The 14,306-nt window shown below is 41.1% G+C and overlaps 1 long non-coding RNA gene across 1 annotated transcript; it reads right to left on the bottom strand.

The window, feature by feature from the left end:
• Nucleotides 1–4,753: 4,753 nt before the first annotated feature.
• Nucleotides 4,754–11,862, bottom strand: LOC139082941 (uncharacterized). The gene is made up of 2 exons (XR_011539322.1): nucleotides 11,670–11,862; nucleotides 4,754–4,940 (listed from the first exon to the last, which is right to left on the bottom strand). It is a non-coding gene; the product is annotated as an uncharacterized lncRNA (long non-coding RNA).
• Nucleotides 11,863–14,306: the final 2,444 nt, after the last annotated feature.

Genomic DNA, 14,306 nt, shown 5'->3' with positions numbered 1-14,306 from the left:
TTCAAAAATTAAATTTAAGGGGCCAGCCCCGTGGCACAGTGGTCAAGTTCATACACTCCACTTCGGCAGCCTGGGGTTTGCCAGTTCGGATCCTAGGCGCAGACCTACACACTGCTTATCAAGGCATGTTGTGGTAGGCATCCCACATATAAAGTAGAGGAAGATGGGCATTGATGTTAGCTCAGGGGTAATCTTCCTCAGCAAAAAGAGAGGATTGGCAGCAGACGTTAGCTCCAGGCTAATCTTCCTCAAAAAAAAGAAGATTAAATTTAAAAGAGCTCCCAATCTTCCTTATACAGAGTCATAATATATTTTTAACATCTGAATATTTTGATTTTATTTTTTAAAGACAAAGGAGCTTGAATGTAAAATTTGTGTTATGCTGGAGTTATAAGAGCAGGCGGCCCCAACACCCAAACAGATTGCTCTCATACCTACATATCATTATTCAGCCAGAATAGAATTCTCAGGCTGGACCTTATCTGACTTTCATGATGTTTTATTTTATCTCACAAATCTAAGGAAAAAATATGAATTTTCAGAAACTGTCATTCATTAATGCCTTAAGCTTAACATAAGTATTAGAAGCCCCAGAAATTGTTAAAAGATTTTTGTACTGGAAGGAATTAAGTAGTTGGTAGCTGGATGAATTCATTCATTTTTTAAAAAGGGGAACATATTGGGGCTGGCCTGGTGGTATAGTGGTTAAGTTCATGTACTCCACTTTGGCAGCCTGGGGTTCACAGGTTTGGATCCCGGGTGTGGACGTACACACCACTCATCAAGCCATGCTATGGCAGTGTCCCACATACAAAGGAAGATTGGCATGGCTCTTAGCTCAGGGCCAATTTTCCTCACCAAAAAAATAAATAAATAAATAAGAGGAACATGTTGCAGGATACACAGTCAACATTAAGCACTGTTTTAGGAAGACAAATGTGATTGGAACATTTTGATAAGTTCTTGGAGTGCCTAGCCCAGCGACCATGACCTATGATATGCTTAGACAAAACCCTGATTTGCAATGATGTTGGATTTGGGCAAAACCACTTTTAAAATATTTGAATCCGAATGTTACCTTGATTTTCCTCTTTGCATTTCTCTTGTAACTAAGCATATTTTATCTCTCCGAGGACAATGCCTCCAACAGACTTTAGCTACTTTCACATGCTTAGAAAGACAAAAGCACATTAATACTTTTCAACTACTATTCACATTCCAGATGTCATTGCTTAGATTCACATTGCCAATGAGCCCCTTCTTTCCTCCATAGTTTTGAACAATAGCATATACAGACAACGAACGGAGTCAGTTGGGCAAACTATCACTTTTTCATCCAAAGCACAGAGCCTCCTAGTGAATTGAGATGAAGAAATGCAGCAAGAATCAAAGGTCCAAATGGGGCTTCCCAAACCTTCTCCCTCAATGGACGATGCTGGGTCTGGAGTGGGCCTCAGCTAACATCCTTACCATACTAGACTGAGAAGAGTAAACCCAATGAGGAAAGACTTGCCTGAGTCAGCCAGAAAAAGACCTTCTCTGGTCAGCTTAGAGCATGGAAACAGGAAGTACCGAGCAGGCTACACATGGGCACAGGGAGATCCAGGAACCCAAGGGAGGGGGCATGGAACCTATCTCCTGGTTTGAGGCAAAGTAACTCCAGTCCCATGTCTGGAAACAGTGAGTATCAGGGTTTCCCCCTAATTCTTCCCCCCAAATTACTTCTCCTTCATACTGTTCTCTTCCCAGGGAGTGGTATTTAAATATTCTCTCCTTTGGAAATTAAGGAGCAAGAGGGTCTCTCTGAAAAGACCGGAGGGTTCATGGAATGCTGCTCTTGGAACAGTCCCTCTCAGAACCCAGCCACCATGCTATGAGAAGCTCAAACTGGAGGAGAAGACCCCGTGTGGGCACTGGAGTCAACAGTCCCAGCCGAGCTCCCAGCTGATAGCCAGCATCAACCACCAGCCATGTGAGGGAAGCATCTCGTACACTGCAGCTCAGTTGAGCCCCCAGACAGCTCCACCTTGAGCCAAGGTCACATGGAGCAGATAATAAAATGTTGGAAATGTTGTAAATAAATTACAACTATATTAGATGAAATATTACATATGAATTAATTGGCAAAAAAGATCAATGCTTTTGCATTATCCCCCAGGACTTCAACCATATGATCAAATGTGTATGTTCCTGAAAATAAGGGTGTACCTTCTTTTATTAAAGTAAATCTGTACCCTGCTTTGGGGGATATCATGAAACTTTAGCCACAAAAGTGTCTGAGGCCAACAGAGATTCAGAGCTATAGAATCTAAAAGCCACTGGTGATGTTACCGAAAGTTCGGTCTCTGAACCTGATGCCAATCCAAGTAACGAGAACAGAGTCTTGAGTGGAAAGGAAAGCCTTTATTTTTCTTTGCCAGACAAAGAGAGCAACGCAAGGGCTCATGCCTCAAAAATTGCTAGCTCCCTGTTAAGAAACAGGTAGGGGCTTTTATTTGGGGTTTTAGGTGGGGGAGGGGTGCTTGTAGCTTTGGCTGGCGTTTTCTCACCAGCCTGTGTTTGGCCTTGAGAGGCTGCTTGCAGGAAGGGGGGAATGGTAAGACAGGAGGATTGCAGGTGGGTGTCCTTGGCTGTCTTGCCTTCATTATGGATGGTGGATTTTAGCATCAGGGAGCCAAAGAGTTGAGGTCTGGGAATCCTCGGCTTTCTGACATTCTCTAGACAACAGTTTCCCTGTGGTGCACTTTAATGTGAGCCCAGCGCCAGCCCACCTGAGCTTTAACAATTGTAACTTCTATTTGGTTGTAAAGGCTCAGGGAGTCAGAGGTTAAACAAACAGATATTTACATGAGTGTAGCTAAAGAAGCAGGGAACTGGGAAAAGGTGCTTTTGCTTTTAACCCCATCTGTGCTGGGTTCACTGTAAGGGAACAAACATCAGGGATGATATTAACTAAGAACCAGTAACCGTGAGTTGATAATAGCTAGTACAGATGTCAACAAAACAATCGTTTGCTACTGTGGATAACAAACACTCTTCTACATTACAACACATGAAGAAGGTGCTATGGTGCAACTACCCCAAAATGACCCCAATTATTGAGTTTGGCCTTCTAGCCAAACTCTTGCCGAAGCAACAATTTGCTTGTTGCTACTTGCTATGTGGCTGTGAATTTGACTTTGGAACTGGCTCTCATAACGGAGTCTACAACGGCTTTCATGCAGCCATACTAGTACTATATGGGTGTGGGAATCAAGGAGACAAATGAAGATGTGGGGTATTTCAAAACACAAACTTATTCTAAAAACAGTGGCCTCTGATTTTACATGCTTTGTGTGGTGCCTGCATGAGGAGGAGCACAACGTCACTGCTACATGTGCTGCCAGGTTCCGTGATAGTAACAGGTGCAAGATTTGCATTATACTAGCCTTTTCCTGCACAAGTATAATGTGCCATCGAATGCAGAGATATGGCCACATTCTTAGCAGAAATTTTCAGGCATAGTATTTGTAGTGAAATCAGTACCTTCTCGAGCAGTTGTAGGGTGAAGTGCCCAGTGAGAGCCAATATTGGAATGAGTTTTAGAACTCCAGCTGTAAGAAACAAACAAGTCACTGATCTCAAGCTGCATGAGAAGCCACCTCAGAGGATGAAATCACAAGGGCAAATGAATAAGCTGTTATCAAAAACATCCACTGAAAAACAAAGGAAGGATGAGGCCAAAAGTGCCAAACAGGAAGCACACCACAAAACGTCTTCTCTCAGCAACATGAGACCCAGCATGAGCTAGAGGGGAAAAAATCAAGAACCTAAAAAAGAAACGGAAAGCAATCCAACCACTGAAATAACAAGCAGGAGGTAGCAAACAGCTGGAAGAAATGGCTGGAGAAAGGGGGTTATCTCCAGGAGCTAGAAGGGTTAGAATTGAGTCTTTTAAATAGTCCTAGAAAACAGGTTGGATACCAGAAATAAGTACAAATATATCTCTTTGTTAAACCTGTTGGAGGCCCTGACATTCTCTGGTCCACTCTTGAGGTTCATATGTAATTTATTCAAAATTCTGAATATGTGGGAAATGTTTTGTTAAATTTATTTTTCTTACCTTTCAATATAATTTGGGAGAAGAGGGAGTAAGGTTTTGTTTGTTTGTTTTTGGTGAGGGAGATTGGCCCTAAGCTAACATCTTTTGCCAATCTTCCTCCTTTCTTCTTTTTTTTTTTCCTCCCCAAATCTCCAGCACGCAGTTGTATATCCTAACTGCAAGCCCTTCTAGTTCTGGTATGTGCGACGCCACCACAGCATGGCTTGATGGGTGGTGTGTAGGTCCACGCCCAGGATCCAGACCTGCTAACCCCAGACTGCTGAAGCAGAAGGCGCAAACTTAACCACTGTGCAACCGGGCCAGCTCCATAAGGTTTTTGGTTTTTTTGTTTTTGTTTTTTTTAAAGTTAATTTTTATCGAATTTATGATAGTTTACAAACTTTTGAAATTTCAAATGTACATTATTGTTTGTCAGTCGTGTTGTAGGTGTACCCATTCACCCTTTGTGCCCACCCCCCACCCCCCCTTTCCCCTGGTAGCCACTAATCTGCTCTCTTTGTCCACATGTTTAAATTCCTCATATGAGTGGAGTCATACAGAGATTGTCCTTCTCAGCCATAAAAAAGAATAAAATTGTCCCATTCACAACAACATGGATGGACCTTGAGGGAATTATGTTAAGTGAAATAAGGTTTTGTTTTTAACCAAAGCTTGACAAACTAAAACAGAGACACCTTTATTATCCACTAAGGGACAGGATCTCATGTACACGAATAAAAGCATTTTAAAAGCTTTTTTAAATGAGAGGAGAACAAAGAGAAGAGAGTGATCAGAAGGGGAGAAAAAGTCTGTGTGCTGACTCTCGTACTCTGCAGAATCTCCAGTAAAGTTTCTAAACCTAGAAAAAGAAAGAAAAAGGTGATTATGAGCAATTATGTGTGAATACTAGTTTTTAAAAAAAACAGTAAAAAACACTGTATTTTAGGTTTTTAGAGTCATAGGCTGAAATAGAAACAGTACGTAATTTCATAGGACTGAGGAAACAGAGACACGACTGAGGAAGAAGTAAAGGGAACTCTTAGTAATAATAGGGAGGACTCTGAATGCTTTCATATTGTGTAATTACAGCTTAGACCAAATTTCACCAATTCTTCACAGAGTAGGGGATACTCAACTGACATATGAGTGATAAATTATAAATTGAGGGCCTTGGACATATCACACATTGGGATATAATTTAACAACAAGGAGTCTTCTGTCACCAAGGTTTCTACGATGTATCTGGGGATATAGACAAGAAATAGAAGCACTTGGCCTGTGTATGCAGAGAACGTGATCGAATTATACAGGAGGGGCACTTAAGTCAGCCTTAGGTGGGTCTGAAAACTTTCCTTAAGAATGTGAGATTGAAGGTGAATCCTTAAACCCAAATGATGAGTTGGAGTAGCCATCCAGAGCATGTGTGTATGCCTGGGGAGGAGGGAACTGGCAGGGGTGGGGGGAGAGCTGCTGTCGGAAGCAATGCAGGCAGGAGGGCAGGACCCTTGGGGGTGACTATCTGAGTAAGCATAGTGATCGATGAGTGGAGATTTCAATGGATGCCTCAATACGAAGAGCCTCACTTAAAATACCAAGGAGTCTAGAACTTGCGAGGACACGTGAGAGCATAAAGGATAATAAGCTGGAGAACATCATGATTATTATAGTTCTTCCTAGTTTGTCGATTGTTTTTGTCATAAATGGGTGTTGGATTTTGTTACATGTTTTTTTTCTGCATCTATTCAGATGATCATGTGATTTTCTCCTTCATTCTATTAATATGGTGTAATACATTGATTGATATTTATATATTGAACCAATCTGTCATTCCCGGGATAAATCCAAAGAATCTATATTTATAAATGCTACATGCTTCTCATGGCATATACTTCTTTTCAAAAGTTATCATATTCGATTTGCTGGTATTTGTTGAGGATTTTTATGTCTATATTCATAAAGGATATTGATCTGTGGTTTTCTTCTCTTGTAATATCTTTGTCTAGATAATACAGACCTCATAGAATGAATGGTGAAGTACTGTCTCCTCTCCTACTTCTTAAGTGTTTGTGAATTATTCGTGTTACTTCTTCCTTAAATATTTAGCAGAATTCACCAGCGAAGACATCAGGTACTGGGCTTCTCTTTGGGGGCAGTTTTTTAATTACTAATTTATTCTCTTTACTGATAGACTGTAAGTATATTCAGATTTTATTTCTTTGTGAGTCACTTTCAGTAGTTTGTCTTTCTAGGAATTTGTCCATTTCACCCATTATCTAGTTTGTTGGCGTGCAGTTGTTCTTAGTATTTCTTTATGTCCTTTTTACTTCTGTAAGATCAGCAGCACTGTACCCTTTTTCATTCCTGATTTTAGTAATTTTAGCCTTCTCTCTATCTCATGGTCAGACGAGCTAAATGTTTGTCAATTTTGTCAATTTTTTTTCAAAGGACAACTTTGAGTTTCACTCATTTGCTTTGTTGCTTTTCTATTGTCTATTTCACTTGTGTCTGTTCTCATCTTTATTATTTCCTTCCTTCCTCTTGCTTTATGTTCAGTCCCTCTTCTTTTGCTGGTGTCTTAAGATGGAAGGTTACATTACTGACTTGAAATCTTTCTTCTTTTTAATAAAGGCCTTCACAGCTTTAAATTACCCTCTAAGTACTGTGTCAGCTGCATCTCATACATTTTGGTATGTTGTGTTTTCATTTTCATTCATCTCAAAGTAGTTTCTAAATTCTCTTGTGATTTCTTCTTTGGCCCACTGGCCACAGCAGTTCCCTCTTATCCACTTACCCATGAGGGATACATTCCAAGACCCCCAGTGGATGCCCAAAACCGTGAAGGGTATCGACACCTATATATATTGTGTTTTTTCCTATACATACAGACCTATGATAAAGTTTAATTTATAAATTAGGCACAGGAAGAGATTAACAACAATAACTAATAATAAAGTAGAATAATTATAACTGTTATAATAAAAGTTATGTGAATGTGATCTCTCTCTCACTCTCTCCCTCTCTCTTAAAATATCTTAATTGAATAGCACTCACTCTTCTTGTAATGATGTGAGATGATGAAATGCCTAAATGTTAAGATGAAGTGAGGTCAATGATGTAGGAATTGCGAGGTAGCCTTAGGCTACTATCAACCTTCTGATGATAAGTCAGAAGGACAATGATGGAGCCATGACAGTGTTGATGGTCGGATATGAGGAGCAGATGATGTTGACGGTTGGGGATACAACAAAGGGATGATTCACGTCCCAGGCGGAATGAAGCAGGATGGTGTGAGAATCCATCGTGCTACTCAGAATGGCGCTGCCATTTACAATTTATGAATTGCTCATTTCTGGAATTTTCCATTTAATATTTTCAGACCACGGTTGACTTTGGGTAACTGAAATGTGGAAAGTGAAACTGCAGATAAGGGGGACTGCTGTATTTGGGAGTGTGCCGTTTAATTTCCACATATTTGTGAATTTTATAAATTGCCTTCTGATATTGTTTTCTCATTTTCTCCCATTGTGGTAGAACATACTTTGTATTATTTCAATCTTTTTAAATTTATTGAGACTTATTTTATGGCTTAGCATATAGTTTATCCTGGATAATATTCCAAGAGCCCTTAGAAGAATGTGTATTCTGCTGCTTTTGGGTGGAATATTCTATAGATGTTTGTTCGGTCTAGTGGGTTTAGAGTGTTCTTCAAGTCTTCTTATTTCTTTCTCATCTCCTGTCTAGTTGGTCTTTCCGTTATTGAAAGTGGGATACTGACATCTCCAAGTGTTGTTGGACTGTATGTTTCTCCCTTCAATTGTGTCAGTTTTTGCTTCATGCATTTTGGGGTTCAGATGTCAGGTGCATATATATATTTATAATTGTTATACCTTCTTGATAGACTGACCCTTTTTTCATTATAAAATGCCATTACTTGTGACAAGTAACAATTTTTTTATTAATTCTATCTTGTCTAATGTTAGTGTAGCCATTCCAGCTCTCTTTTAGTTATGGTTTACATGGTATCCTTTTCCGTCGTTAAACTTTTAACCTGTTTGCATCTTTGAATCTAAAATATGTCTCCTGTAGACCTCTAGAGTGTGTCTCCTGTAGACAGCATACAGCTGGATCATGGGTTTTTTGTAATCCATTCTCCCAATCTCTACGTTTTGATTAGAATGTTTAATCCATTTATATTTCATTACTAAGATAGGATTTATGTCTACAATTTTGCTGTTTGTTTTCTATATATCTAATGTCTTTTCGATTCCTCTATTTTACTGCCTTCTTTTGTGTTAAATAGATATTTTCTAGTGTACTATTTTAACACCTTTGTCATTTCTTTTACTATATTTTAAATATTATCTTTTTACATCATTTTAGGGGCTGCCCTGGGGATTACAGTTTACATCTTAATTTACAACAATCTATTTCAGGTTAATTCCAACTTAATTTAAACAGTATAAAAAACTTTGCTGTTATGTCACTCTGTTCTCTCTTCTCCACTTTTGTGCTGTTAATATCATATAAATTACATCTTTATGAGGTACTCTTTATTTCTTCATGTGGATTTGAGTTACTATTTAGTGTTCTTTCACTTTAGCCTGAAGTACTCCCTTTAGTATTTCTTGTAGGGTAGATCTGCAAGCAGCAAATTCTTTCAGTTTCTCTTTATCTGGGAATGTTTTAGATTTCTTCACTTTTGAACAATTTAGGGTTGACAGTCTTTTTCTTTCAGCACTTTGAATGTATCATCCTATGGACCACTGGCTTCTATAGCTTCTATCTTTGTCTTTTGATAGTTTGAGGATGCTATGTCCAGGTGTGGGTCTCTTTGGATTTATCCTACTTAAAGTTCATGGAGTTTCTTAGATATGGAAATTAATGTTTTTCCTCAAATTTTGGAAGTGTGCGGCCATTATTTCTTCAAATACTCTTCCTGCCTCTTTCTCTCTCGTCTCTCTGTGTTCTGCTCTGGGGTTCCCTTTATGTGTATGTCAGTATGTCGATGACGTTCCATGGGTCTCTGATGATCTGCTTATTTTTCTTCGTTCTTTTTTCTCTCTATCCTCAGCAAAAATAGGGAAGTGAGACCCTATCAAGCTAAAAAGCTTCTGCATAGCTTTTTTTCCTGTATAGGCATCATACATTCTTTTTCTTTGCCTGTTCAGTAATATTTTGTTGAATACTGGACATTTTAAGTAACAGAATGTTGCAACTCTGAAAATCACATCCCTCCAAGCCTTTGGTTAACATCCAGCGTTCTGAAAACGTTGATTCTGACCATTTTTGAAAGTATTCCTTGTTTTTGTAAAGCTACAGATTTTTGGAGGTCTTTACTCTGCCATTTCAACTATATCACCTCATAATTATACTTAAGCCCTATAAATAGCATTCTGGTTGCACATGAGGGGCAATTAGAGAGCAGCAATCCTTGAATCAAGTGCAGTCCCAGGAAACAGTTGCAACAATCCAGACCAGAAATCATGGTGACCATAAAATGGGGTGGAGATGGGGGTGAGGAGTGAATGCTCTGGAGAGATACAAAGCCATTATAATCCACAACTTGTGTTTTTTATGGGAGGGATAAATCAAGGTTCCTGGCTCGGGCACCGTGACGGAGTGTGGCACCATTCCCAGGGTGGGAAACCCAGGGAGGAAAGAGATGCATGGCCCGCAGAGCCAATAGTGGTACCTACAAGACACACTCAGAAGAAACACCAGAGGAGTTTGGTGGATGCTCCAGTACCCAGTAGACCTGGAGGCTGACAACCTGAGACTTGACGACCAATAAAATTGAGAATCATGCCTGGTAATCAGTGGTGCCTTGTAGGCAGTACCCAGCCGAGAAGGATCCATATCAGGAAAAGCATGGTAAATACCACATAGCAGGTGAAAGAAATTTTCAGGAGCTAACATAATTCATCCTCTGGGGAACCTCAGAAATATATCCAAGGAAAACAAGAACTTGTTGGGGGTCTGGAGTGCTGCAATAGCAGGTGGAGTGAAAGCTAAGAAAACATTCATGACCAATGTCAAAATGACCTCACTGTAAACTTCAGGTTACTGCAGCCTTATGAAAGACAACGGACAAATTACTTCCTTGGCCCAGGCTTGACCCCTTTAAACTAGCCTACACACTGTCCCATAACCTAGGGGTCAGGAAACACAGGGCTGCCACACTACCACCCACCAACATATGTGAGGACAGCATTAAGGGGAAAGCAAGAAACAGGAAAGGCTTGTAGCTGAAGAGACAAATGCGTCATGTTGCTCACAGCTAGACTTTACAACAACAGTCAAATGAGTACATCCTGTGTTCTCAGAGATAAAGGCAACAGCTAAAGCCACAGAGGTTTCTTGTTAGCATCTTATTGCCTCTCATGGGAAAATGGGAGGTGAGACATGCTGATGCCTTAGTTTGTTAGGGAGGATAACACTATGCCCACGGGAGTGGCTGGACCAATGGGTCCATGGTACAAACAATTGTAATGATGGGACAGGAAGATGAGTATTTTTTCAGATTTTCTGTCTTTTTGTAATCAGGCAACTGTTTTTTTCTTTGACTCTTTAAGCTAAATTCACCACAAAAGCCACATTCTTCAGGGCCAGCCCCATGGTGCAGTGATTAAGTCTGGCTCACCCTGCTTTGGTGGCCCAGGTTCACAGGTTTGGTTCTCAGGCATGGACCTACACCACTCATCAAGCCACACAGTGGTGGCAACCCACATACAAACTAGAGGAAGTCTGGCATAGATGTTAGCTCAGGGCTAATCTTCCTCAAGCAAAAAAAAGGGAAAGACTGGCAACAGATGTCACCTCAGAGCAAATGTTTCTCACCAGAGGGGGAAAAAAGCCATATTCTTCACTATGTCTTTCTCAGTGCAAAAACAGGAAGAAATGGAAGTGAAAGAAATTGCTGTGAGGAAGGGAAGGCTGTGCAGGGTGAGTCTGGGGGTGCTGGATGACCCAAGGTGAAAAATAAGCACATGCTTAGTGCGTTAGCAAAACTGAGACACTGAATAAGGGAAAACCACTTCCCTAGGAGTTACCTCTCCTGCTCTCTGACCCAAAGAGATCTGGACCATCTGGACATCTTGCAATATATCACATTGATGCATTCCATCAAGGTCTCACAACCTCAGCACTATTGACATTATTGGGCCAGACAACTCTTTAGGGGGCTGTCCTGTGCATTGTAGGATGTTTAGCAGCATCCCTGGCCTCTACCTACCACATGCCAGTGGTGCCCACTTCCCTGTTGTGACAACCAAAATATCTCGAGATATTGTCAATGTCCCTTGTAGGGGGAAATCATTCCCAATTGAGAACCACATCACATCAATGATATCACATTGAACAGGCAGGATGAGCAATAGATGGCCAGCATGCTAGTGGCCTTGGCAAGATACATATGCTTGAGAGACAGGAGGATAAATTCTGGACTGCCAGCTCAAAGGGGGGATCCTCAGTGAGAGTGGGCTGCCACCTTCTAGAATGCCCCAGACAAAGTGAATTGGTGATCTCCAAGAAGAAGAATACACAGGTTTGAGAACCAAGAGATAAAAGAAGCAGAAGAAGCCACACTTACCATTATTCCCAGTTACCCACCGGAGAGGGCTTTGTCTTTCTTGTCCCTGGGCTCTGCAGGGTTAGATTTCCCATCTGCAGCAAAAGTCCCACTGAACCATGACCTATGGCTGCCACCTGAACACTGTAGACTCCTTGTGTCCGGAAACCAGCAGCCAAGAACAGCAGACTCACCTTGGCATCATTAATTGACCCTGATGAGCAGAAGAAAAGGCTGCTGTTCACAATGGGGACATGGTAGAACCTGTGGAACTCCACTCGGGTGCCTCTGGGTACTCCTTGCCCAACTGAAACTATGAATGTGGGAGCACCGCAACCCCAGCGTAAGAAGAGTACGGTTATTGAGGTCCGAGATCCCTCAGGAATGAGAGTTTGAGTCGCACAAAAGGTAAGCACTGACACAAACAGATGAAATCTGAAGGTGAGGGGAATTGAGAATGGATAATGGAGGAGGAAGACAGTGAGCCCTAGCTGCAGCCGGGATTGAGGACAGCAACAATGGCTGCAGTCCATCCTAGAAATCTTCCACTTTTAGCTGCCTCTCAGGAAGAGAGTCCTAGGGGAACCCTGAAGGAACAGATCCAAATACATACGGAGAAGTGGATCTGCGTGGAGCATGCCAACCAGCCGTGGAAGCCACGAAGGTGCATCACTCTTGAAGGTTCTCCCTCCAAGAAGAAAACTTTGTCAACTAATATTTGATGAGGGTTCTGAGAACACACAATGGGGAAGAATAGTTTGCTCAGTAAATGGTCCGGGGAAACTGGATGCCCACATGCATAAGAATGAAATTGGACCCGCACCTTATATTACTCAAAAATTAATTGAAGACTTAACTGTAAAACTACCAGAAGAAAATTCAGGGAAAACACTCCTTGACACTGGTCTTGGTAATGACTTTTTTGGGTATGACACCAAAAGCACAGGCAGCAAAAGCAAAAACAGACAAGTGGGATAACGTCGATGTAAAAAGCTTCTGCACAGCAAAGGAAACCATCAACAAAATGAAAAGGCAACCTATGGAATGGGAGAAAATATTTGCAAATCATGCATCTGATAAGGGGTTAATATCCAAAATTTATAAAGAACTCATAAACTCAATAGTAAAAATAGTAAATAATGATGGTAATAATAATATGATTAAAACATGGGCAAAGGACCTGAATAGACATTTTTCCAAAGAAGACATACAAATAGCCAACAGGTACATGAAAAGGTGCTCCATCACTAATCATCAGGGAAATGCAAATCAAAACCACAATGATGTTTGAGGCCAGCCCCGTGGCCGAGTTGTTAAGTTTGCATGTTCTGCTTCAGTGGCCCAGGGTTCACTGCTTCGGATCCTGGCACGGACCTACACACTGCTCATCAAGCCATGCTGTGGTGGCATCCCACATAGGAGAAATAGAATAACCTACAACTAGGATATACAACTATCTACTGGGGCTTTGGGGAGAAAAAAATTTTAAGAGAGGAGGATTGACAACAGACGTTAGCTCATAGCCAATCTTCTTGACAAAAAAAAACACAATGAGGTATCACCTCACACCCACAGAATGACTATTATCAAAAAGACAAGAAATAAATGTTGGCGAGGATGTGGATAAAGAGGAACCCTTGTGTACTGTTGGTAGGAATATAAATTGCTGCAGCCACTATGGAAAACAGCATGAAAGTTCTTCAAGAAATTAAAAATAGAACTACCATGTGATCCAGCTTCCCCTTCTCAGTATCTATCCAGAGGAAATGAAATCAGGATCTCAAAGGATATCTACACCCCCATATTCACTGAAGCATTGTTCACGATAGCCAAAATATGGAAATAACCTAGGTGTCTGTCAACAGATGAATGGATAAAGAAAACATGGTAATATATACAATGGAATATTATTCAGCCATTAAAAAGAAGGAAATCCTGCCATTTGCCATGACAAGGATGGATCCTGAGGGCAATATGCCAAGTGAAATAAGTTAGAGAGACAAAGACAAATAGAATTTCACTTACATGCGGAAGCTAAAAAAGTCTAACTCATAGAAACAGAGAGTAGAATGATAGTTGTCAGGTGCTGGGGCCGGGGGAAATGGGAGATGTTGGTTAAAGGCTAAAAACCCAGCATGAAGATGAATAGTTTCTGAGGATCTAAAATAAAGCATTAAAAATGAGAAAAGAAAAGAAAACTTGCCATCTGCTCCAAGGAGTGCACTTAGCTGACAGCCCCCAGCTGCAACACTTTCAGGATCTGCCTCAGCTTTTGAGCCAAAGCCATGTTCTTCCCAGGCATTTCCGGCCAAAGCTGAGCCCCGCAGAGCTACCAGCTTCTGCCCAACGCAAGACTTCCCTATTGGTCAGGCTTCACCCCAGAAGTCTCTATCGAGATGGCCCAGGCTTTGTCAGATCTGAGGCTCTCCCTACCTAACTCAGCACCTTCCCCCCTTTCCTCTTGCAGGGATCAGATCCGCATCATGGTCTGAAGACTTTCTATGCCCAGTTCTGCTTCCTCCCTTTTATCTTTAACAGGCATTACTCTGTTCCCCACCCCCAGTAAACCTCTTGCACTCCTAACTCTTTCTTGGCAGTGCTTCTCAGAGGAACTCACACAGCAGTATTGTCACCTGCCTCGAGAGTGGTCCTAAGGAA

The sequence above is a fragment of the Equus przewalskii genome, chromosome 4 (assembly GCF_037783145.1).
Source record: "Equus przewalskii isolate Varuska chromosome 4, EquPr2, whole genome shotgun sequence".
NCBI classification, from domain to species: Eukaryota; Metazoa; Chordata; class Mammalia; order Perissodactyla; family Equidae; genus Equus; species Equus przewalskii.
Note: the sequence above shows the minus strand (reverse complement) of the source record. Positions and strands in the feature narration are given on the sequence as shown.